Source organism: Arachis hypogaea, chromosome 18 (assembly GCF_003086295.3).
Source record: "Arachis hypogaea cultivar Tifrunner chromosome 18, arahy.Tifrunner.gnm2.J5K5, whole genome shotgun sequence".
Classification (NCBI taxonomy): Eukaryota; Viridiplantae; Streptophyta; class Magnoliopsida; order Fabales; family Fabaceae; genus Arachis; species Arachis hypogaea.
Genome location: NC_092053.1, coordinates 61,142,352 through 61,155,231, shown reverse-complemented (window position 1 = coordinate 61,155,231; position 12,880 = coordinate 61,142,352). Strand labels below are relative to the sequence as shown.

General features: G+C 37.3%; 1 non-coding gene across 1 annotated transcript; it reads right to left on the bottom strand.

Annotated features, from left to right (window-relative positions):
* Positions 1 to 3,547: 3,547 nt before the first annotated feature.
* LOC112774479 (small nucleolar RNA R71) lies at positions 3,548 to 3,655 on the bottom strand. Its single transcript, XR_003188968.1, has one exon. It is a non-coding gene; the product is annotated as a small nucleolar RNA R71 (small nucleolar RNA).
* Positions 3,656 to 12,880: the final 9,225 nt, after the last annotated feature.

Sequence of the window (12,880 nt, the reverse complement as noted above, 5' to 3'; positions counted from 1 at the left end):
AGCACACACCAAGTGGGCCCCGGAAGTGGATTTATGCATCAATTACTTACTTCTGTAAACCCTAGTAGCTAGTTTAGTATAAATAGGACTTTTTACTATTGTATTTAGATCTTAGGATCTTTTGAACCATCTTTGGATCATATTGATCACGTTTAGGGGGGCTGGCCATTCGGCCATGCCTGAACCTTTCACTTATGTATTTTTCAACGGTAGAGTTTCTACACTCCATAGATTAAGGTGTGGAGCTCTGCTGTTCCTCATGATTTAATGCAAAGTACTACTGTTTTATATTCAATTCAACTTATTCCGCTTCTAAGATATCCATTCGCACCCAAGAACATGATGAATGTGATGATTATGTGACGCTCATCATCATTCTCACTTATGAACGCGTGCCTGACAAACACTTCCGTTCTACATGCAAATAAGCTAGAATGAGTATCTCTTAGATATCTAATACAAGGGACCGAGTCCGAGATATTAGAATCTTCGTGGTATAAGTTAGAACCCATGGATGGCCATTCCTGAGATCCAGAAAGTCTAAACCTTGTCTGTGGTATTCCGAGTAGGATCTGGGAAGGGATGGCTGTGATGAACTTTAAACTCGCGAACGCTGGGCGTAGTGACAGACGCAAAAGGAGGGTGAACCCTATTCCAGTATGATCGAGAACCTCCAGATGATTAGCCGTGCCATGAGAGAGCATTTGTACCTTTTTCACAGAGAGGATGGGATGTAGCCATTGACAACGGTGATGCCTTACATAAAGCTTGCCATGGAAAGGAGTAGGAAGGATTGGATGAAGACAGCAGGAAAGCAGAGGTTCAGAGGAACGAAAGCATCTCTATACACTTATCTGAAATTCTCACCAATGAATTACATAAGTATTTCTATCTTTATTTTCTGTTTATTTATTATTATTATTCGAAAACTCCATAACCATTTGATATCCGCCTGACTGAGATTTACAAGGTGACCATAGCTTGCTTCAAGCCGACAATCTCCGTGAGATCGACCCTTACTCACGTAAGGTTTTATTACTTGGACGACCCAGTGCACTTGCTGGTTAGTTGTATCGAAGTTGTGACAAATCATGAATTAAGATTAGAGCACCAAGTTTTTGGAGCCATTACCAGGGATCACAATTTCGTGCACCAAGTTTTTGGCGCCGTTGCCGGGTATTGTTCGAGTTTGGACAACTGACGGTCCATCTTGTTGCTCAGATTAGGTAATTTTTTTTTGTTTTATTTTCAAAAATATTTCTTCAAAAATCTTTCAAAAAATTTTTCCTTTTGTTTTCGAAAATTATTCAAAATTTTTATGAATGAATTCTAGAGTTTCATGGTAACATGTTGAAGCCTGGCTGGCTATAAAGCCATATCCAAATTCTTTTGGATTGAGGCTTCCACTTGTCAACATAAAAGGCATGTATATGAAGTTGGGTGAAGTATTAGCTGTTATATGCCTGATTTGTATCTTCTAAAGCTTGGCTGGCTAGTGAGCCATGTCTAACCCTTGGATTGGAGCTTTAGTCTAACATTGAAAGATTCCTGGAATTCTTGTTAAAAATTTTGAATTTCTTATTTTTTTTCCTATATGTTTTTCGAAAAAAATTTAAAAGAAAATAAAAAAAAAATCATAAAATCATAAAAAATCAAAAATATTTTATGTTGTTTGTTTGAGTCTTGAGTCAATTTTTAAGTTTGGTGTCAATTGCATTTTTTCTAAAAATTCTTTATGCATTTTTTCGAAAATTTATGCATTCATAGTGTTCTTCATGATCTTCAAGTTTTTCTTGGCCAGTCTTCTTGTTTGATCTTCATATTTTCTTGTTTTGTGTCTTTTCTTGTTTTTCATATGCATTCTTGCATTCATAGTGTCTATACATGAAAATTTTCTAAGTTTGGTGTCTTGCATGTTTTCTTTTCTTGAAAATTTTTCAAAAATAAGTTCTTGATGTTCATCTTGACATTCAAAGTGTTCTTGGTGTTCATCTTGACATTCGTAGTGTTCTTGCATGCATCATGTGTTTTGATTCATAATTTTCATGTTGTGAGTCATTTTTTTTGTTTTTCTCTTTCATCATTAAAAATTCAAAAATAAAAAAAATATCTTTCCTTTTTTCTCTCATAAATTTCGAAAGTTTGGATTGACTTTTTCAAAAAATTTTAAAATTCAATTGTTTCTTATGAGTCAAATCAAATTTTCAATTTAAAAATCTTATCTTTTTAAAAATCTTTTTCAAAAATCAAATCTTTTTCATTTTTCTTATTTTTTGAAAATTTTAAAAGTATTTTTCAAAAATCTTTTTCTTAATTTTATCTCATAATTTTCGAAAATATCATCAACAATTAATGTTTTGATTCAAAAATTTCAAGTTTGTTACTTACTTATTAAGAAAGATTCAAACTTTAAGTTCTAGAATCATATCTTGTGATTTCTTGTGAATCAAGTCATTAATTGTGATTTTAAAAATCAAATCTTTTTCAAAACTAATTTCAATCATATCTTTTCAAAAATATCTTTTTATCTTATCTTTTTCAAATATCTTTTCTAACTTCTTATCTTCTTATCCTCTAAAAATTGATTTTCAAAATTTGTTTCAACTAACTAATTAACTTTTTGTTTGTTTCTTATCTCTTTCAAAACTACCTAACTAACTATCCCTCTCTAATTTTCGAAAATGCCTCCCTCTTTTTCAAAAATTATTTTTAATTAATTAATTGTTTCAATTTTTAATTCTAACTTTATTTCTTATCTAATTTTCGAAAATAACTAACCCCTTTTCAAAAGTTATTTTCGAAAACTTCTTCCTCTCATCTCCTTCTATTTATTTAATTACTTACTAACACTTCTCTTCATCTCATATCTCTGCTATCCTCACCCTTGTGTTTGGATTCTCCTCCCTTCTCCTTCTTTACATTACATTCTTTTCTTCTTCTACTCACACAAAGGAATCTCTATACTGTGACATAGAGGATTCCATATTTTCTTTGTTATTCCCTTCTTTGTCATATGAGCAGGAGCAAGGACAAGAACATTCTTGTTGAAGCAGATCCTGAACCTGAAAGGACTCTGAAAAGGAAACTAAGAGAAGCTAAAATACAATAATCCAGAGACAACCTTACAGGAATTTTTGAACAAGAAGAGGATATGGCAGCCGAAAATAATAATAATGCAAGGAGGATGCTCAGTGACTTTACTGCACCAAATTCCAATTTACATGGAAGAAGCATCTCCATCCCTACCATTGGAGCAAACAATTTTGAGCTGAAATCTCAATTAGTTTCTCTGATGCAGCAGAACTGCAAGTTTCATGGACTTCCATATGAAGATCCTTTTCAGTTCTTAACTGAATTCTTGTAGATATGTGATACTGTTAAGACTAATGGAGTAAATCCTGAAGTCTACAGGCTCATGCTTTTCCCTTTTGCTGTAAGAGACAGAGCTAGAATATGGTTGGACTCTCAACCCAAAGATAGCCTGAACTCTTGGGATAAGCTGGTCAAGGCTTTCTTAGCCAAGTTCTTTCCTCCTCAAAAGCTGAGTAAGCTTAGAGTGGATGTTCAAACCTTCATACAGAAAGAAGGTGAATCCCTCTATGAAGCTTGGGAGAGATACAAGGAACTGACCAAAAAGTGTCCTTCTGACATGCTTTCAGAATGGACCATCCTGGATATATTATATGATGGTCTGTCTGAATTAGCTAAGATGTCATTGGATACTTCTGCAGGTGGATCCATTCACCTAAAGAAAATGCCCGCAAAAGCTCAAGAACTCATTGACATGGTTGCTAATAACCAGTTCATGTACACTTCTGAGAGGAATCCTGTGAGTAATGGGACGCCTCAGAAGAAAGGAGTTCTTGAAATTGATACTCTGAATGCCATATTGACTCAGAATAAAATATTCACTCAGCAAGTCAATATGATTTCTCAGAGTCTGAATGGAATGCAATCTGCATCCAACAGTACTCAAGAGACATCTTCTGAAGAAGAAGCTTATGATCCTGAGAATCCTGCAATTGCAGAGGTAAATTACATGGGTGAACCCTATGGAAACACCTATAATCCCTCATGGAGAAATCACCCAAATCTCTCATGGAAGGATCAACAAAAGCCTCAACAAGGCTTTAATAATGGTGAAGAAACAGGTTTAGCAATAGCAAGCCTTTTCCATCATCCACTCAGCAACAGACAGAGAACTCTGAACAAAATACCTCTAATTTAGCAAACTTAGTCTCTGATCTATCTAAGGCCACTATGAGTTTCATGAATGAAACAAGGTCCTCCATTAGAAATTTGGAGGCACAAGTGGGCCAGCTGTGTAAAAGGATCACTAAAATCCCTCCTAGTGCTCTCCCAAGCAATACAGAAGAAAATAGAAAAGGAGAGTGCAAGCACATTGATATAACCATCATGGCCGAATCCAAGGAGGAAGGGAAGGACGTGAATCCCAAGGAGGAAGACCTCCTGGGACGTCTAGTGATCAACAAGGAGTTTCCCTTTGAGGAACCAAAGGACTCTGAGGCTCATCTAGAGACCATAGAGATTTCATTAAACCTCCTTACGCCCTTCATGAGCTCTGATGATTATTCTTCTTCTGAAGAGAATGAGGATGTTACTGAAGAGCAAGTTGCCAAGTTCCTTGGTGCAATCATGAAGCTGAATGCCAACTTAATTGGTAAAGAGACTTGGGGAGATGAACCTCCCCTGTTCACCAATGAACTAAATGCATTGGATCAACTGAGATTGCCTCAGAAGAAACAGGATCCTGGAAAGTTCCTAATACCTTGTACCATAGGCACCATGACCTTTGAGAAGACTCTATGTGACCTTGGGTCAGGAATAAACCTCATGCCACTCTCTGTAATGGAGAAACTGGGAATCTTTGAGGTGCAAGCTGCTAGAATCTCATTAGAGATGGTAGACAATTCAAGAAAAGAGGCTTATGGACAGGTAGAGGACGTGTTAGTAAAGTTTGAAGGCCTTTACATCCCTGCTGATTTCATAATCCTAGATACTAGGAAGGATGAGGATGAATCCATCATCCTTGGAAGACCCTTCCTAGCCACAGCAAAAGCTGTGATTGATGTTGACAGAGGTGAACTAGTCCTTCAATTGAATGAGGACTCCCTTGTGTTTAAAACTCAAGGACATCCTTCTGTAAATATGGAAAAGAGGCACAGTAAGCTTCTCTCAGTACAGAGTCAACTAAAGCCCCCACAGTCAAACTCTAAGTTTGGTGTTGGGTGGCCTCAGCCAAACTCTAAGTTTGGTGTTGAACTCCCATATCCAAACTCTAAGTTTGGTGTTGGGAGTCTATAAAATTGACCTGATCACCTGTGTGGCTCCATGAGAGCCTACTGTCAAGCTATTGACATTAAAGAAGCGCTTGTTGGGAGGCAACCCAATTTTTATTTATCTAATTTTATTTTTATTTTATCGTTCTTTTATGTTTTATTAGGTTCATGATCATGTGGAGTCACAAAATAAATAGAAAAATCAAAAATAGAATTAGAAACAGCAGAAGAAAAATCACACCCTGGAGGTAGGGCTTACTGGTGTTTAAACGCCAGTAAGGAGCATCTGGCTGGCGTTCAACGCCAGAACAGAGCATGGATCTGGCGTTGAACGCCCAAAACAAGCAGCATCCTGGCGTTCAGACGCCAGGAATGCACACTGAGAAAAGCTGGCGCTGAACGCCAGAAACAAGCATAGAACTGGCATTCAACGCCAGAAACATGCTGCATCTGGGCGCTGAATGCCCAGAACAAGCATCAATTCGGCATTTAAATGCCAGAATTGCATGCAAAGGCATTTTACATGCCTAATTGGTACAGGGATGTAAATCCTTGACACCTCAGGATCTGTGGACCCCACAGAATCATCTCAGCATCTGTGGACCCCCACAGGATCCCCACCTACCTCCACTCATACTCTTCCCTCTTTTCAGTGTTCATCCTCTCTTCGCAATAAACACCTTTCCCCAAAACCCTTCACCAATCACATCAAGCTCTCTTCCCTACTATCCATCCACTCTTCCCCATAAACCTACCTCATAAACCCCACCTACCTTCAAAAATTCAAAATCACTTTCCCACCCAAACCCACCCTAAATGGCCGAACCTTACCCCTCTCCCTCCACTATATAAACCACTCCATTCTTCTTCATTTTTCACACAACAAAACCCTCTCATCCCCTTCTTGGCTGAGACACAACCCTCTCTCCCTCTCTTCCATTTCTTCTTCTTCTTCTTTTCTTTCTTCTCTTACTCAAGGGCGAGCAATATTCTAAGTTTGGTGTAGTAAAAGCATAAAGCTTTTTGTTTTTCCATTACCATTGATGGCACCTAAGACCGGAGAATCCTCTAGAAAAGGAAAAGGAAAAGGAAAGACAAAAGATTCCACCTCCGAGTCATGGGAGATGGAAAGATTCATCTCCAAAGCACATCAAGACCACTTCTATGATGTTGTGGCCAAGAAGAAGGTGATCCCCGAGGTCCCTTTCAAACTCAAGAGAAATGAGTATCCAAAAATCCGACATGAAATCCAAAAAAAGAGGTTGGAAAGTTCTAACAAAACCCATCCAACAAGTCAGAATTCTAATGGTTCAAGATTTCTATGCTAATGCATGGATCACCAGGAACCATGATCAAAGTAAGAATCCAAACCCAAAGAATTATCTTACCATGGTCCGGGGGAACTACTTAGATTTCAGTCCGTAAAATGTGAGGTTGGCGTTCAACTTGCCAATGATGGAAGAGAACGCACACCCCTACACAAGAAGAGTCAACTTTGATCAAAGGTTGGACCAAGTCCTCATGGACATATGTGTGGAAGGAGCTCAATGGAAGATTGACTCAAAAGGCAAACCGGTTCAACTAAGAAGATTGGACCTTAAGCCTGTAGCTAGAGGATGGTTGGAGTTCATTCAACGCTCAATCATTCCCACTAGCAACCGGTCTGAAGTTACTATAGACCGGGCCATCATGATCCATAGCATCATGATTGGAGAAGAGGTGGAGGTTCATGAGATTATACCTCAAGAACTCTACAAGGTGGCTGATGTAACAACCCTGATTTTCGAGACGCGAGATCTTTTCTAAAGGCACGGATTTCTCCGGAAGATCAGTAAAGAGAACATCTCTGATATATCATCAAGTATCTCAATCCTTATTGCCATTATGTCATCTTTAAGATAGAACCTTTTCTGAGGCACGCTCGATAATGTAGTCACGAAAAACCCAGTTTTTTAACCGTATCGGTTAGGAGTTTTGATTCTGTTTTTCGTAAATAGTCTCAGTTTGACGAACCGGACTCGATTCATGAGACAAGAGAGATAATAGGATAATATTATCATTATATTAGTATTCGAAGCTTCTTGAATGATATTATAAGGTTACCTGATCAGTTTTAGTTAAAAACAGAAAACCGGTTTAACCGGGTTCACAATTTACTGGTGCAGCTTAGCACCAGCACTCTCTGATGACTTTAGCAATGCTAAGGCCTCATTATTCATGTTTTATTCTCATAATAAATATGTTACTAGTATCATTTATGCTAGTATCTCAGAAAATAATTTTTAGAGATGTTTTTGCAAGTGTTTCGATACATCTAGTTTTAGTAGTTATACACCTGAGATATTTTAATATTATTTTAATCCACCTCCAAGCCAACCAATCACAACTCACCTTACACCCCCAAGACCTCCAAGGCTGTCTCATTTCATCATTTAGGCCGAAAATAACAAGAGAGAAAAGAGAGAAACTTTCATGAACACTTAATCTTCAAAGCTTGATTTCTTCTAAACTAAAACTCAAATCAAAACTCCGATTTCACCAAAATGATCCCCTCTTCTTCCTCTACATAACCATGTAACTTATCAAGGATGGAAATAAAGTGAGATGGCTGTCTCCCTCCCATTTCAATTCGGTTTTCAAGGAAAACCATGCAAAAAATGTGTTTTCTTGATGTTCTTCCTTAGGAATCATGCTTAACTTGACTTGAGGGCCAAGAAACGTGAATTTCCAGCAAGTCTAAGGTGAGATATCTCTTCCTAACATACTGAGTGAGATTTGGTCAGTTGAGAGTTTTTGGATTTAAAGTTGTTCTTGATGTGATTTAGGAGGAATAAGTGCTTAAGGACCACCTGAAAGTTTGACCGAATTAGGAGCAGCAAAACCAGGTAGGGATTGACAAATTTAATCTTGATTGATTGTGTTTGTGTTGTGTGATTATGATAAGGTTTGGCTGTGCTTGAAATTGATTGTTTGTATGAGTAATTCTTGTTGAAATTTTGGTGAAAATTTGATGAAATTTGATGAAATTCAAGCTATGAATGTGTGTTCTTGTGGCTGCTGGAAAACGAAATCCTAGAGCTTAAATTGGGGTTCAATTTGTGTTGAAATCATGTATAAAAGATGGGTTTTAGTGGCTAGGAATTTATTTTGAATTATGATAAAAATCGATTGCTGAAAAGACTGAAAAACGGGTAAAAACAGAGAAAGAATCTGAAGAATTTATGAAGAACATGAAGAACACTTTGAGTGTGATGAAGAACATTGAAGAACACCTTTTAGATCTTAGAAAGGGCAAGGAAGTAAATATTTTGGTGTTTGAGGGGTTATTTTGTAATTTCTGAAAGTTAGGGTGGTTAAAGTAGAAATATTAAAAGTTACGGGTGGTAAAAAGTGAATTTTTAAAGGTTAAAAGTTAAAAAGGGGTAATTTTCGAAAATTTAATGATAAAATAATAAATAATAATAAAATATTAAATAATAATATTTAATTAAAAATAATATTTTAATAAAAATAATAAAATAATGCGAAAAATGCAATTTTCTGTAAAAGCTTTAGAAAGACAACTTTAAGCGCAGAATCTCATAATTACTTTCATAAAACACTTAGGGAGTGGTAAAAACATATTAGTGAGGCAAAGATAAATAAAAGATAAAAAGTTGAAGAAAAGATAAAAATCGAAGAAAAAGTCTGTAAAGTTTTAATGACAGAAAAACAGACAGAGACTAGTGAACGAACTAGGGCAACTTAGTTAGTACTTGAGTCGCGAATAGGGTTAGGTATTATATGAAAAGTTAAATTATTTCAGTATAGACTTAATGAACCTATACTTGGGACAGACTAACTATTCATACCGAAATTTACATAAGCTTTAAATACACAAGTTATGCAGAGAAATCATAGCAGAATAAAGTAACACAGAAAACAGAATAACCAGAGTAAAGTAAAGAGATAAAGAGAAAAAGAATAATATAGATACAGATGAAAAGAGTAATCAGAGAAGAGAAAAGGGATACAGATAATAGAGTAATTAAAACAGAGTAAAGAGATACAGAAAAAAGAGAAACCATAACAGAGTAAAGAGATATAAAGAGAAGAGTATAAGAATAAAGAGTTAAGCCTTGTAGCATGATGTTCTGTTGGATGTTCATCTGCTGCTTTTCCATTGGCCCTAGAGATCCTGTAGGCCCAAGTTCACCTACAGTGAGTTGTTATTCCTGTAGGCCGAAGTTCACCTGCAGTGAATATCAATTGTGTATCTCAGGGTGTTGCTCCTGTAGGCCGAAGTTCACCTACAGAGAGTTGTGATACCTGTAAGCCAAAGTTCACTTACAGGGGCACTATTTCTGTAAGCCGAAGTTCACTTACAGAGGTGTTATTTCTGTAGGCCGAAGTTCACCTACAGAAAGTTGTTGTGTTGTGTTTAGACTATCCCTGTAAGCCGAAGTTCACTTACGGGAGTGCTATTTCTGTAGGCCCAAGAGATGTGTTTATTCATTTGTTGTGTTAAGGCAACTCCAGATATACTTGTATGATCATCTGCTGCAGAGAGGCAGTTAGATAGATAATGGTGTGATCACTGAGAACGCTTTCCTACGGTACAGATCCATATTTTATTTCTGTAAGGCAGAGGGGTTATTTCCTGCTACAGAAGTACCGTGACCACCTGTTCCATTTCTGTAGTGGCAGAGGGGTTATTTCCTGTATACAGAAGGTGTGTCGGCTTACATCCCTGCAGTGGCAGATGTGTTATTTCCTGCGTGCAGTGGACCCTGTGGTGGCAGAGGGGTTATTTCCTGTACACAGGGGTATAGCCAATAGGAAAGCCTTATCCAGACAGAGGTTGCTGGATAACGTCGGGAGCGGGTTAGTAACCGACAGATGAGCTCATTACCTGCACTAGGGCTAGACATGCATCATTCTTGTCTGCGCATCATTCTCTGTTGCATTCCTTTCTGTGTGTGGTCTATTTCTTTATGTTTGTCTGCTTGCATGCTATTTCTGTGTTTTATTGTATTCTTTTGTTTGTGTTCTACTTTCTATTGTCTCTACTTTCTCTTTCTATCTTTATCTTCTGTTTACTGCTTCGCTATATTATGTTATTTGTCTGCTAATCGACCCCAAGTAAATGAACGTAACTAATAACCCCGACCCTACTAAGAACTCCCCAGTTCTTACCCCTTCTCTCTCCCTTCCCCCTTCAGATGGAAGCATGAGTACCCTTCCGTAGTTTGCTGATGACTGTTCTGCAAAGAGGATTCCGCTCTAGGTAGTCTTCTGAGTCTAGAGTGAACTCCGTTACCTGTTTATATGTATATAATGTGAGACCAGCCAACGTTTGCACCCCGTTCGTATGTGCACTTTAACCTAAATCCTGTGTACGAGATTCCTATTGTGTGGCTACTTCATGAGGTACCAGAGAGACGTCATATGGCAACGTCTGATCGTGTAGAGGAATAGCAGACGATGTTCTATCTTTTGATGACATTCCACCTGACTTGAGTTGTGAAGACTTAGAACGTACTTTCCCTCAGTTTAGTAGTTTAGAGGGACCAGGTGAGTATAGAGTCTAGGCTAGCCTGGGTGCCAGCTTAGGGACTTCTTGAACAGGTCAGGGCCTAGGATGTTGTATGTATATATATGTATATAGTTATTATCTAGCTATATCTAGGGGTGTTCTAACTAAAACTATATACTCTAATAAAGGCTAAATCACTGAATGTTGTTAACTACTTGAGATGTATTTATGTGTGATTGTTTATAATTGTTTTATCTATCATTATTTGTGAATTGAATATGAATTATACTGTTTGTTAATCCAAGCGTTTTAAAAAAAAAGTACCTCGTAAAATAACTACGCTTTTAACAACGAATCAGGCTCATATAATAAATAATAGATAATAATTAGGTAGACAAGTTGGTAGCGCTCAGTTTCTAGTATGATCATGACGTACCAGAAATTGGGTCATTACAGCTGACAAGTCCTCCACTATGGCAAGGTTAGCTTTTCCTCACCTCATTTTCCATCTATGCAATTCGGCTGGGATTGACATAGAGGGAGATATCCTCATTGATGAGGACAAGCCCATCACTAAGAAAAGGATGGAGCAAATAAGAGAGCCTATTCATGGATCTCAAGAGATGCATGAAAAAGCTCATCACCAAGAAATCCCTGAGATGCCTCAACGGATGCACTTTCCTCCACAGAATTTTTGGGAGCAAATCAACACCTCCCTAGGAGAATTAAGTTCCAACATGGGACAATTAAGGGTGGAACATCAAGAGCACTCCATCATCCTTCACGAAATTAGAGAAGATCAAAGAGCTATGAGGGAGGAGCAACAGAGACAAGGAAGAGACATAGAAGAGCTCAAAGACATCATTGGTTCCTCAAGAAGGAAACGCCACCATCACTAAGGTGGACTCATTCCTTGTTCTCAAATTTTCTGTGTTTCGTTTTCTTTATGTTAAGTGCTTATCTATGTTAGTGTCTTATTACATGATCATTAGTATTTAGTAACTTTGTCTTAAAGTTATGAATGTCCTATGAATCCATCACCTCTCTTAAAGGAAAAATGTTTTTAATTCAAAAGAACAAGAAGTACATGAGCTTCGAATTTATCCTTGAACTTAGTTTAATTATATTGATGTGGTGACAATACTTTTTGTTTTCTGAATGAATGCTTGAACAGTGCATATGTCTTTTGAATTTGTTGTTTATGAATGTTAAATATGTTGGCACTTGAAAGAATGATGACAAGGAGACATGTTATTTGATAATCTGAAAAATCATAAAAATGATTCTTGAAGCAAGAAAAAGCAGCGAATACAAAGCTTGCAGGAAAAAAAATTTGGCGAAAAAAAAATAGAAAAAGAAAAAGCAAGCAGAAAAAGCCAAAAGCTCTTAAAACCAAAAGGCAAGAGCAAAAAGCCAATAACCCTTAAAACCAAAAGGCAAGGGTAAATAAAAAGGATCCCAAGGCTTTGAGCATCAGTGGATAGGAGGGCCTAAAGGAATAAAATCCTGGCCTAAGCGGTTAAACCAAGCTGTCCCTAACCATGTGCTTGTGGCATGAAGGTGTCAAGTGAAAACTTGAGACTGAGCGGTTAAAGTCAAGGTCCAAAGCAAAAAAAGAGTGTGCTTAAGAACCCTGGACACCTCTAATTAGGGACTTTAGCAAAGCTGAGTCACAATTTGAAAAGGTTCACCCAGTTATGTGTCTGTGGCATTTATGTATCCGGTGGTAATACTGGAAAACAAAGTGCTTAGGGCCACGGCCAAGACTCATAAAGTAGCTGTGTTCAAGAATCAACATACTGAACTAGGAGAATCAATAACACTATCTGAACTCTGAGTTCCTATAGATGCCAATCATTCTGAACTTCAATAGATAAAGTGAGATGCCAAAACTATTCAAGAGGCAAAAAGCTACAAGTCCCGCTCATCTGATTGGGGCTATGTTTCATTGATATTTTGGAATTTATAGAATATTCTCTTCTTTTTATCTTATTTGATTTTCAGTTGCTTGGGGACAAGCAACAATTTAAGTTTGGTGTTGTGATGAGCGGATAATTTATACGCT